The sequence below is a fragment of the Mastigoproctus giganteus genome, chromosome 2, assembly GCF_048544385.1.
Source record: "Mastigoproctus giganteus isolate SK-2022 chromosome 2, ASM4854438v1, whole genome shotgun sequence".
Taxonomy (NCBI): domain Eukaryota; kingdom Metazoa; phylum Arthropoda; class Arachnida; order Uropygi; family Thelyphonidae; genus Mastigoproctus; species Mastigoproctus giganteus.
The window spans coordinates 114,228,197-114,241,107 of NC_143576.1; positions in this window are offsets into that span (position 1 = coordinate 114,228,197).

Consider the following 12,911-nt stretch of genomic DNA (forward strand, 5'->3'; position numbering starts at 1 on the left):
GTTCCATTGGATAATTGTACCTGTCATTTGAGGTTAGATGTTCCCTCGGATTGCTTCCTTGGGGCTGATTTAACTTTGTCTACCTTAATTTTATCTTTCTTTGAAAAGTATGGTCTACCCGTATCCATTTCTTCTTCAGTGAAGATTTCGAGGACTGGTTCCTCTCCTTGGTTTCTTGCATCTGTATCCATTTGTTCTGAAATCTTTTTCCCTGTACTACCTAGCTTTTCTTTGTTTCCTTTTCTCCTTACATTTTCTGAATTATCTGGTGGGAAAGATAACGGAGTATTGATAATCTTTTCTTGTTTTTGTGATGGAGATGGTTTGTAAAACTCACGAACCCATTCTGAGATGGATTCTCCTGGGGGGATTGTGACATCCGTTTGTGTGCCACAACATTTTGAATTGGGTAATTTAATTTCCGGAGCCTTTTTGGTTGTGGTAATCTGCGCATAAGAAGGTTTGTTTGCTATATTTATTATAATCGCCTTTTTAGCTTCCTGATATGAAACTCCATTTTCTGCTTTGTATTTTTGTATCATTTTTTCCTTCTTCCAAATTTCACACTCCTTTGAATATGCGGTGTGTTCCCCTTTACAATTTACACATTTATGGTTTCCAGCTGTGCAAGTAGAAGTGGCATGTTCTTGCGAACCACAGTTTGCACATGTTAGTTTTCCTCTGCATACTGTCTGTGAGTGACCAAACTTCTGACAGTTGAAACAACGGAGAGGGTTCGGGATGTACGGTCTTATATTGCAGTGTAGATATCCAGCTTTTACTGATCTGGGCGCTTTAGGTGTGTTGAAGGTGAGTATCAGATTCCTGGTGGGGGTGATTATCCCTTCTTTTTTAATTGTAATTCTTTTAACACTTATGACTCCTTGTTCCTGAAGCTCGATTTGAATTTCCTCTTCGGGCACATTTAGAAGGTCCCATTCCGTAATGACACCTTTTGAGGTATTTAATGTATTGTGTGGGGATACCGTTACTGGTATTCCTGCAAAGGTTGTCATTTGTAATAATTTTTCGGAGTGTTTAGCGTTGGCTGTTTCTACCAAAATGTCGCCTGATTTTAGTCTTTTAACTTGTTTTGGTGGGCCGACATAACTCTCAAGAGTTTTTTGTATGAGAAAGGGTGACAATTGCCCTACCGCTTTCTCAGTCTTTGAATGTATAATAATGTATGTTGGGGAAATTAAAATTTTAACGTCTGTTTTTAATCTCTTTGTGGAGACAGAGTCATTTGTATCGCCTTTTCTGATTGCCTTAGAGGTGTCTCCGAAAGAACTAGATTTCTCATATCTTGGGTCAGTTCTATTCGGGTCCGTTGACCCAGTGGATTCCTGGGTATTGGAGTCAGTTCGCTCCATTTCGCCCTGGAAGGGAGAGCTTTTCCCTTCCAGGTTACCGGCCCCGCCACGTGGAGGCAGGAGCAGTGCCACCCCTGTGACCAAGCACTAGGAGGTTAGTAATTAATATATAACCAAAAAATAAAAGAGAGAGAGAAGGTTGCTTTCCTTCTTAATCTAGTAAAGTTGCTTTCTTTACTATGGATTATTTAATTGTGTGTTAATAAATGCTTTAAATAAGGAAACGATTTCTACTTCAAGAAAGAGCGCTAATTCAGAGCAAAGTCACTTGATCACAGAATCGCTTGGCACTTGGGGCCACTGGTTTCTGCAGCTGCTATCATTTGCTGAGTTATGTATGTTACGGCAGAGTCAATGGTGAGGGTCTCGATAGTCTGAATATCTAGATGTGCCAGCTCTTGATATTTCTTCCAGTTAGCTTTGTCGAATTTCCAAACAGTTTTTATCTCAGTTTGAGGAGGAGAGTTAGCCGATAGTGTGCATATTACTGGGAAGTGGTCACTATTTCGCAGGTTATCAGTGACCGTCCAATCAACCAGAGGAAGGAGGTTTGGCGAGCATATTGAAAGATCAATTGCAGAAGTTGACCTTGAGGAAAGATGCACGTACGTATGAGTCCCATTGTTTAATAATGTTAAGTTGTGCCTTTCAAGAAATTTTTCAATTAACTGACCTCTCTTATCAAGGTGCGAGGAACCCCATAGGGGGTGATGCCCATTCCAGTCACCCAAGATACAGAAAGGTGGTGGCAGCTGAGTAACTAAATCATTCAATTCTGCTAGAGAGTATGAACAGTTTGGCGAAAAGTATATTGAAACAACTGTTACCGCTATCTTAACCATAACTCTAGCAGCAATTGCTTCTAAAGTTGTTTGCAGTGGAACTGGTCTGAAAGGAGTTCTGGAGTTTACTAGCAATGCTACACCTCCATGTGCTGTATTAGAGTCATTCCTATCCTTTCTGAGCATTATATGATGTTTTATGCTCATAGTTATTTTAGGGGTCAAGTTTGTTTCCTGTAGACAAAGAACAGCAGGCTTATATTCGGTAATTAAGTCATAGACATCGTCTATGTTAGCTCTGAGTCCGCGACAATTCCATTGAATGATTTTGTGCATTATTGAGGATTATCGGTTGTGTCTGCTTGCTTACGGGATGTGGTCTGTTTGCGCCTGTCTAGTCTTTTTTCCCTTTTTGGGAAATTTGGTCTAGTGACGTCCATGTCCTCCTCTTCCGCATGAAGTTCAAGAAGTGGTTCATCTCGGTGTGAATTTCTATCTATGTCCATGGTATCAGTATTGGTTTTTTGATTATTTCTTTCAGAGCTTGTTTGATTAACTGGCTGCTGTACAGAATTTGTATCTGGCGGTATTGTCAATGGTGTGTTTACCGAATGAGTTGATTGCTGTTGGGTAGGCTGTTCTTTTGGTGTAGAGAGGACTGACCTGGCCCAATCAGAAATTGAGATGCTTGGCGGAACTGAACAATCTGTTTGTACTGTTATGGATCGCTGCTTTTTTACAACTGAAGAATAAGATGGCAATTTATTTGAAATTAAACAATGTCTTTTTGCTTCTTGGTATGGCACCTTGTGTTCTACTTTATACTTTTGTATATTCTTTTCAGTCTGCCACTGGATGCACTCCTTTGAAAATGCTGAATGATTCCCCTTACAGTTTGGGCAGCTTTGTATTTCATTGGGGCAGTCTGTGTGAACATGCTCTTTTGAACCACAGGAGGCACAGGTGGTTACACCCCTGCAGACTGCTTGTGAGTGTCCAAATTTTTGGCATTTAAAACACCGGACTGGGTTTGGAATATAAGGTCGAATTTTGCACCTTAAATATCCAGCTTTAACAGTTGTTGGTAAAATTGGTGTTTTAAATGTAAGAATGACCGTTCGGGTAGGAGTAAGAACCCCATCTTTCTTAATGACTATCCTTTTGGCATTTATTACATTTTTATCACCTAATTCCTGAACTATTTCCTCCTCAGATACGTTAAGGAGATCCCACTCGGCTATTACCCCTTTAGAGGAGTTTAAGGTGGCATGCGGGGTAACCTTTGTGGGAATTCCACCAAAAGTCGATATTTTTAATAGTTTTTCCGAGTGTTTATTCTCGTTCATCTCCACTAGAAGGTCTCCGGATTTTAATCTTCTAACCATTTTTGGTGGGCCCGCCACATTCTCAAGACATTTCTGTATTAAGAATGGGGAGAGCTTACTCAAAGGATTGTCAGTCAAAGAATGCAGTATCAAAAAAAGAGGAGCAGGGCTTTCTGTTCCTTCTTTTTTCTGCCGTTTTGCATTTCCTGCATTTAAGTCTTCTCTATTTGAGAGATCTGGATCATGAGATCCATAAGTGGCATGTCTATTTATGTCCATCTTTGCTCCTTTTTGCCCCGGGAGAGTGTTTTTCTCCTCCCAGGTTTCCAGCCCCGCCACGTGGAGGCAGGAGCGGTGCCACCAGTGCCCAAGCGGATTTAGAGGTTTAGTTAGGTTAGTACGGATTATTTATATTATATTCCAAGGACAGAAAGGTGTCTTTCCTTTCTGGATTCTTACTTCAAGCTTTTATTTAAGTAAAGAATCACTTAAGAAAAACAAGAAGAATAGTGACACTGGAAAATAAATATAACTAATCCGCTGTGAAAGAACGCTATGTATCGCACAAAATATCGCTTGGGCACTATCGCTTGGCACTCGGGGCCAATAACCCTCATGTTGCATGACTGACAGAAGATGGTAAAGTCATCAACAAAGAGGGCGCTGTTTACGGTTGGAGGAAGTTGTTCAGTAATAGAATTAACTTTGATAGCGAAAAGCGTAACACTTAACACTGACCCTTGGGGGACTCCTTCTTCTTGACAAAAAGATTGAGAATAAACAGAGCCGACACGAACTTGGAATGACCGGTTCAATAAGAAATTTTTAATGAAGAGGGCTAGATGGCCCCTCAGACCCAGATCATGGATATCCTTTAAGATTCCAAATCTCCAGGCCGTGTCATACGTTGTTGTTGTTGTTGTTGTTGGGGTTTAAAGTGCAATGGCTACTTAGGCCATATTGCACTTATGGAAGTGATGCATACAGTCTGTGTTTGTTGATTAATAAGCAGTTAAATACGGTTATACAATCTTATTCGTTTTAGAAAGGAGAAGAATTCTGCAAGATTTGAATTTTCGCCTATGATATGGTGAAGTGACAAAGGTTCCTTTAAATTTGACAGAGAATTGAAAGACATTAGTCGAGCATTATTATATAGAGTACAGTCCAGAAGTATGTGTTTGACTGTGAGTGGTGTATGACAATGATTACACTGGGGAGGATCATTTCCTGACAAAAGAAACAGATGGGTTAAATGAGTATGTCCAATTCTGGCTCTGGCTAGAATTACTTCTTCTTGTCTGTTTGCTATAGAGCTAGAAGCCCATAATTTTGGTAAGGGTTTTAGTTGGAATAGTTTATTTTGGAATTGTGTTTGCCACTGAAGAGTCCATTGATCTTTACATATTCTTTGTATATTCATTTTATAATCTGCGACAGGTACTAGCGAATTCGTTGGGGCTGGGCTGGATGGATTTTTGGCAGCATCATCTGCAATTTCATTCCCTGGTATTCCGGTATGGCCTGGAATCCAGCAGAAGATAACCTTTTGCTGATGCTCTCTAAGTCGTATCAACTGTGTTTTGATGAGCTTTAATATCGGATGAGAAGGTGGGGAATTGTTTTGCAATGCTAATACGGAACCTTGCGAGTCTGTGTAAATTATGCTCTTTTGAATTGACATATGGAAGACATTTTCTAATGCAAGCTTTATGGCAAATAATTCAGTTGTGTAGCTACTACACTCTGTCGGAAGAGATTGAGAAACTATTTTATCAGGGAGTACCACTGCTGCACCCGATCCACTCTCGGATTTCGACCCATCTGTATATATTTTAGCGAAGTCAGGATAATGTTGACCATGCTCAGTGTGCAGCTGTTGGATGGTAAAGTCTGATAGAGAGTGTTTACCCCACTGGTGGAAGTACTTGTCACAACATGGCGTGATGTCAGACCATGGAGGGTCAGGATCTATAGGATCTTGCAAGATTTTCTCGAAGTTTATATCCCAATCTTCTGTTAGATGTTTTAGCCTAATACCAGCAGGCCGAACTGTCTGTGTTTTGTTTCTATACAGGGTCATATACAGCGGATCATGAAGTATTGACCAATTAGGATGGGTTACCTGGCTTTGGATCTTGATTGCATAGTTTAACAGCAACATCTTTCTCCTGATGTTTAGAGGTTTAGGTTTAGTTTAGTTTTATTGGCGCATCAGCGACTAAGGCTATAATGCGCCAAAACCTTGTCATGAAAGTGATAAAAAGCTTTCAGTGACCTAACGAATTAGGTCACTAAGTCAGGGTATAAAAGCCACGTATATATTTTAAAAGACGAATAGCAGTAAACAAGGTAAAAATAAAAAGATTTTTTAAATATGGTTAAAAAGGTTTACTGATTTCAAGAAACTAAAAATAGCAGACACGTGGTCATTGTCGGATAAAATCTGACTGAGTGTATAAGGCTCAGTCAGATGGTTAAAAGCGATAAAACGAGCATTACTAAAACTGGGACAGTCACATAAAATATGTTTAACGGATAAAATGGTGTCGCATTGCTCGCACATAGGAGGATCATCCGCCCTCAGCAGAAACGAATGTGTCAGATGACTGTGTCCTATGCGGAGTCGGGCAAGAGCAACTTCCTCGCTCCGATTCCTGCGCAGACTGGACTGCCATGTTTGTATTAGAGGCTTTATTTGGTATAATTTATTTGTTCTCTCTCTATGCCATAGTTCTTGCCATTGGGAATATATATTTTCTCGTATTATTTGCCTGTAGTCTGTATAGGGGACTGACAGGCAACGATTGTTAGTGGGAGCTGCTGATTTGGCTGCAGTGTCAGCCAAATCATTTCCCTTTATCCCAATATGGCTAGGAATCCAGCAGAAGCGAATATCAAATTTATATTTATGAAGAGAATATATCTTCTGCTGAACCCGAGAGAGAACTGGATGACAGCTGCGTCTCAAAGATAATAAAGCCTGTAATACACTCAAAGAATCAGAGTATATTATTGACCTTTGGCATTGAGAAATTCGAATGTGATCCAAGGCTAACTCTATAGCATGCAGCTCTGCAGTGTATATGCTGGATTCGGGAAGAATCTGCTGAGATATTATAGTGTCCGGGAACACAACAGCAGATCCAACGAACGATTCAGACTTCGAGCCGTCTGTGTAGACGGGCAGGAAGTCGGAGTTCTCAGCTCGATGTGCAGAAAAGAGCTGCTGGTAGACAGATGATGAGGTCTCAGACTTTACCCATTTCTTAAGGGAAAAGTCGCACGATGGAGTATGAGCATGCCAGGGTGGAAGAGTTTCTTTTGGTGTTTGTGCAACCTTGTCTACCATGATGTTAAACTCTCTGAGTAGCTCTTGGACACGAATGCCAAAAGGTCGGTTGGCAGTCTGACGGGTATTATATAAGTTTTCCCAACGTGGATCAAAAACGGATGTCCACGTAGGATGGTCTGGCAGGGATTTCAGCTTTAGAGCATAGTTAAAGACAACTGCTTACGTCGAAGCGATAACGGTGGTTCGTTTGCTTCGACGTATAAACTCTGGACAGGAGATGTGCGATATGCTCCAGTAGCGACACGAAGAGCCTGGTGATGGACAGGATCCAGCCATCGAAGGGCACTGTCTCTGGCTGAAGAATATACCTGGGACCCATAATCAAGTTTGGATCGCACAAGTGCACGGTAAAGCCGAAGAAGCGTACAACGGTCTGCTCCCCAGGCAATGCAGATCTTTTAAGATGCCAAATCTCCAAGCTGTGTCATACGCTTTCTCCATGTCAAAAAACACTGACACCAAGTGTTCGCGTTTTAGGAAAGCATCCCGGATGGATGTTTCCAGTCTAATAAGATGGTCCAGAGTGGACCGGTTCCTTCGGAAGCCGCACTGGATATTGGAGAGAAGGTCATTTGATTCTAAATACCATATTAAACGAGAATTGACCATTCTCTCCAGGACTTTGCACAGACAGCTAGTCAGAGCAATAGGACGATAATTGGTGGTGATTTTTGGATCCTTTCCTGGCTTAGGAAAGGCAAGAACGATTGCCTTGCACCAGGAATCCGGAAACTGCCCTTCAATAAAGATTCTGTTATATAGAAGGAGCAGATAATCCATAGATTTTGATGAAAGATGTTTAATCATTTCATAATGGATGCCATCTGGTCCAACAGCACTTGCTTTGGAAAGAGTGAGAGCTCTTTTCAGTTCCTCTCTAGTGAATTCCCCGTTGTAGGGATAGAGGCCCTTGGACTTGAAGTCAAGTGTCTGTTTTTGGATTTTATATTTCAGGACCAGGAACTCTGGGGAATAGGAAGATGTTGCGGAGATGTTAGAGAATGTTTCCCCAAGAGCATTGGCTATTGCAGTTGGATCTGCAATAGTGCATCCATTATAATCTAGGATTGAAGAAGGGTGGGATGTATATTTTCCCTTCATTTTCCGGATTTTATCCCAGACTACCTTGGAGTTGGTAGACTGGTTAATAGATGATGTAAAACGGATCCACGATTCCTTTTGACTCTGACGGCGGGTATAGCGTGCTTTAGCTCGTGCGCGTTTAAAGGCCATAAGGTTTGTCGTGGTAGGATATCGGCGGAATATCCCCCACGCTTTGTTTTGGGCCCTTTTTGCTGTTGTGCATTGGGAATTCCACCAAGGTTTGGGAAATGGTGGAAACCGGGCAGATGTTTTTGGAACTGCATTCGCAGCTGCTTGGACGATGGCTTCTGTGATGTACGTTACTGCTTCATTGATAGGCTCTTGGCTGACGGTACTGAGATCAAAATTTGCCTGATTTTGGAAGGCAAACCAGTCAGCCTGATCAATCTTCCACCGTGGTAACCTGAAAGGAAGACATGGTCTCCCACTGTGTAACAAGGTTATCACAGGGAAGTGATCGCTTCCGTATGGATTCTCCTCCACTTCCCAAGTGAGTGAAGGGAGTAGAGAAGGGGAGCAGATAGAGAGATCAATGGCAGAAAAAGTACGGGTAGGCATGTGGAAGAAGGTGTTTTTTCCAGTATTCAGAAGGGAAAGGTCATTGTCATTGAGCATACGCCCCTTCCGTTGATGTTAACACTACCCCACAGGGTGTTATGTCCATTAAAATCCCCAAGAAGTAAGAAAGGGGGAGGCAACTGCGTTACAAGATCATCAAGGTCTTCCTGGGAGATGTCAGTCCCAGGTGGCAAATAAATAGAGCAGACCGTTAATAGGAATCCCACTGTAAGGCGAATTGCAACAGCCTCTATGCTGGTTGTAATTAGCAAGGGCTGAACTGCGGTCTGATTATTCACAAGGATAGCCACTCCTCCATGGGCAGGACCATCCGCAATTCTATCCTTACGAAAGATTGTGATGTTATGCATGGTGGGATCATCATTTGCCTTTAGATATGTCTCCTGCAAGCAAAAGCAAACTGGCTCGTGCTTTTGCAGGAGGGCCTTGATGTCATCTGTATTTCGCCGGAATCCACGACAATTCCATTGTAGGAATTTAGCCATTATTTTGGCTTGGTGGGTCCATCAGGCGGCTTCCGAGGTGCTGAGGGCTTACTTTTATCAGTCTTGGATTTGTCTTTTTTGGGGAAGAATGGACGCTGTCCCGTGTCCATTTCCTCCTCCGCAAAGAGTTCCAAGACTGATTCATCCTGTACCTCCTTGTTCTCTACATCCATTCTTTCTGTTGTTACTTGAGGCTCTTTACCACTTGGTTTTGGTAGTGGTGGAGCACTAGGAGGTACGGATATAGGAGTGGCAACTGACTGTGTTTTTTTGGTGGGCTTTTGAGAACTCAATAAATAGCGTGCAATCGGGGTGAATGACTCTCTTGGTGGTATAGTCATCTCAGTTTGTGTCCCGATAGTGCTCTTAGCAGAAACCTTCTGGGCATATGAAGGTTTCCCGCTATTTACTGGTTGGATACGTTTTCTGGCCTCTGGGTAGGAAATATTCAGCTCTGTTTTCAATTTTTGGATTTCTTTTTCGTCCTTCCACCGCTGGCATGCTCTTGAGTAGGCGGGGTGCTCACCTTGGCAGTTGACACAGGTGGGTTTTGGAGCTGTACATTCCTTGCTCTCGTGGTCTTTCACACCACATCGAGCACAGGCAGGGTTACCACGACAAGATGTTTGTGAGTGGCCATATTTTTGGCATCTAAAACACCGCAGTGGGTTTGGGATATAAATCCTCACTGGGCAGTTTAGATAGCCTGCTTTGATGGAACTTGGAGGCCGTGGGGTGTTAAACGTTAGGATGAGAACTCGGGTAGGGACGAGATTCCCATCCTTTCTCATTGATATTCTTTTGACAGCTGTCACTCCTTGTTCTTTTAATTCAGAGCAGATCTCTTCTTCAGAAACATGAAGAAGGTCCCACTCTGATATGACACCACGTGAAGAATTTAAAGTTTTGTGAGGGGTTACGACGATAGGTATTCCCCCTATGGATGTAGACTTTATGATTTTTTCCGCTTGCTTGGTGGTAGAAGCTTCGACCAAAAGGTCGCCAGAACGCAGTCTTTTTACAGTTTTAGGTGAACCTGCCAACCCTTCTAATCCTTTCTGGATAAAGAAGGGTGACATCTTCCCAATGGACTGCTCTCCGGTGGAATGGAGAATGAGGAAAAGCGGTGTAACTGATGATGGTGTATCCTCAGTCCTGGCTCTTTTTGCAGAGGTGTTTTCTGCGTCATCATTTCGATTAGGTAGGGGCCTTGTTGGGGCCCCAGAAGAAAGATTTAAATTACTCATATGAGTAAAGAGAAAATGTCTGATGCCTAAGTACCTCACCCACCACGGAGCCCTACGAGGCGACGCCCACTCGTGAACTAGCAGGTACTGCGTACACGAATGGGACGCCGAGTTCGCTTAGAGCACCATACCCACGTTACCAATAAGTCTTTATCTCGTCCCAGGACCATAGGGAGGGAGACTTATTGGAACGCAGTTGAACCTAGCAGTATAATACCACCCGCCGATTGATCCCAGTCGAGCCGGTCCGGGACCACCCGTCTCGTCGAAGCAGGGGCCAAAGTGGTGTATTGAAGCTGGGCCCCTCAACCACCAGGATCCCCCTTTCCGCTTCCACGGGTCGCGGCGCACGGCTGCACACGCCGGATTTCAAAGATGTAACCCTGAAACCAAGGTATGGGCGTTAGATCCCAGTGATGCTAATCTGGAAACCCAGCAGCGTCACTGGGAGGTCCCCTCACCACGTACAGGTGCCCACGTTGAGGGGATGTTTAGAGGAGGTTCATGGGCTTCGATATATAAACTTTGCACTGGAGATGTTCTGAATGCACCTAATGCTGATCTAAGAGCTGAATGTTGGATAGGGTTGACCCGAGATAAAACACTCTCCCTAGCAGAATCAAAAACAGGCGCCCCGTAGTCCAGGCGTGATCTAATTATGGCTCTGTATAGGTGAAGCAGGGTGTTACGATCTGCTCCCCATGCTGTCGCTGATAAAACTCTGAGTATGTTCAGTTTCTTTTGACAGTTTGTCCGGAGATATTCAACGTCTTTTTGGAAGTTTAACTTGTTGTCGAAAAATAATCCTAGTAGACGAATACAATTAGCTATGGGAAGAGGTTGGTTATTCAAGTGGAGCTCGGGCTCAGGATGCATATTTCGTCTGTTACAGAAGTGTATGGCAGCAGATTTCTGGCTGGACAGTCTATAACCATTTTCTGTCATCCATGTCACGATGCGATTAATTGATATTTGTAGCTGGCGTTCAATGTAATGCATGTTTTGAGAATGACAGGATATTGAGAGATCATCTGCAAAGAGGTAGGAATCTACAGTTTTCGGAATGAGTTCAATTATGTGTTCATTCTCATTGTAAATAAAGTGGCACTGAGAACCGACCCTTGCGGAATTCCTTCTTCTTGGGTAAAGATCTTAGAGAGGGTTCCCCGGTAACGGACTTGAAAGGATCTCTGATGTAGAAAATTTTTGATAAAGTATGATAAATTACCTCTCAGGTCAACAGAATGCAGATCTTTTAAGAGGCCGAATCGCCAAGTAGTGTCGAAGGCTTTCTCGACATCAAGACAGACCATTACGAGATGTTCCTTCTTGACGAAAGCATTTCTAATGTTTGTCTCGGTTTTGATCATGAGATCCAATGAAGATCGATTTTTCCGGAATCCAAATTGGTTGTTGTTAATCAAGTTTTGGGACTCCAGGAACCAAGTGAGACGGCGATGTATCATTTTCTCTAGGGTTTTGCTTAGACAGCTGGTAAGGGATATTGGTCTGTAATTTTGCGGAACAGAATGATCTTTACCGGGCTTTGCAATTGCTAGTACATAAGATTGATTGATTGATTTTGTGTTTATTGGCGCAAAAACAGCTAAGGTTATACTGCGCCATGAAACGATTAAAATATCAATAAAGATAAATTCTGGTAACCTTTAAAAAGGTTACCTCGTCAAATTGTTATTTTTATATGTGGGTATATATTAGTAGCTTTTAAAAATTTAAAAACTGCCGACACGTGGTCGTTGTCTGATAAAATCTGACTGAGTGTATAAGGCTCAGTCGAATGAGTAAAAGCGGTAAAATATATATTGCGAACATGGGTAAAATGAACGCAATCTATTAAAATATGCTTTATAGTTAAAACGGTGTCGCAAGACTCGCACATAGGAGGGTCATCCGCCCTCAGCAGAAAAGAATGTGTCAAATGACTGTGTCCTATGCGGAGTCGGGCAAGAACAACTTCCTCGCTCCGATTCCTGCGCAGACTAGACTGCCATATTTCTATTACAGGCTTTATTTGGTATAATTTATTTGTTCTCTGTCTGTGCCACAGTTCTTGCCAATGGGAATATATCTTGTTACGTATTATTTGCCTGTAGTCTGTATAGGGGACTGACAGGCAACAATTATGAGTGGGTGTTGCTGATTTGGCTGCAGCGTCAGCCAAATCATTTCCTTTTATCCCAATGTGGCTAGGAATCCAGCAGAAGCGGATATCAAACTTGTATTCATGAAGAGAATGTATCTTCTGCTGAACCCGACAAAGAACTGGATGAGAATTGTGTCTCAGAGATAATAAAGCCTGTAGTACACTGGAAGAGTCAGAATATATTATTGACCTTTGGAATTGACAAGTTCGAATGTGATCCAAGGCTAGCTCTATAGCATACAGCTCTGCAGTGTATATGCTGGATTCAGGAGGAATCTGCTGAGATATTATAGTGTCTGGAAAGACAGCAGCAGATCCTACGCACGATTCAGACTTCGAGCCGTCTGTGTAAACGGACAGGAAGTCTGAGTGCTCAGCTTGGTGTGCAGAGTAGAGCTTCTGGTAGACAGATGACGAGGTTTCAGACTTTACCCATTTCTTAAGGGAAAAGTCGCATGGTGGGGGATGAGCATGCCAGGGTGGAAGAGTTTCTTTTG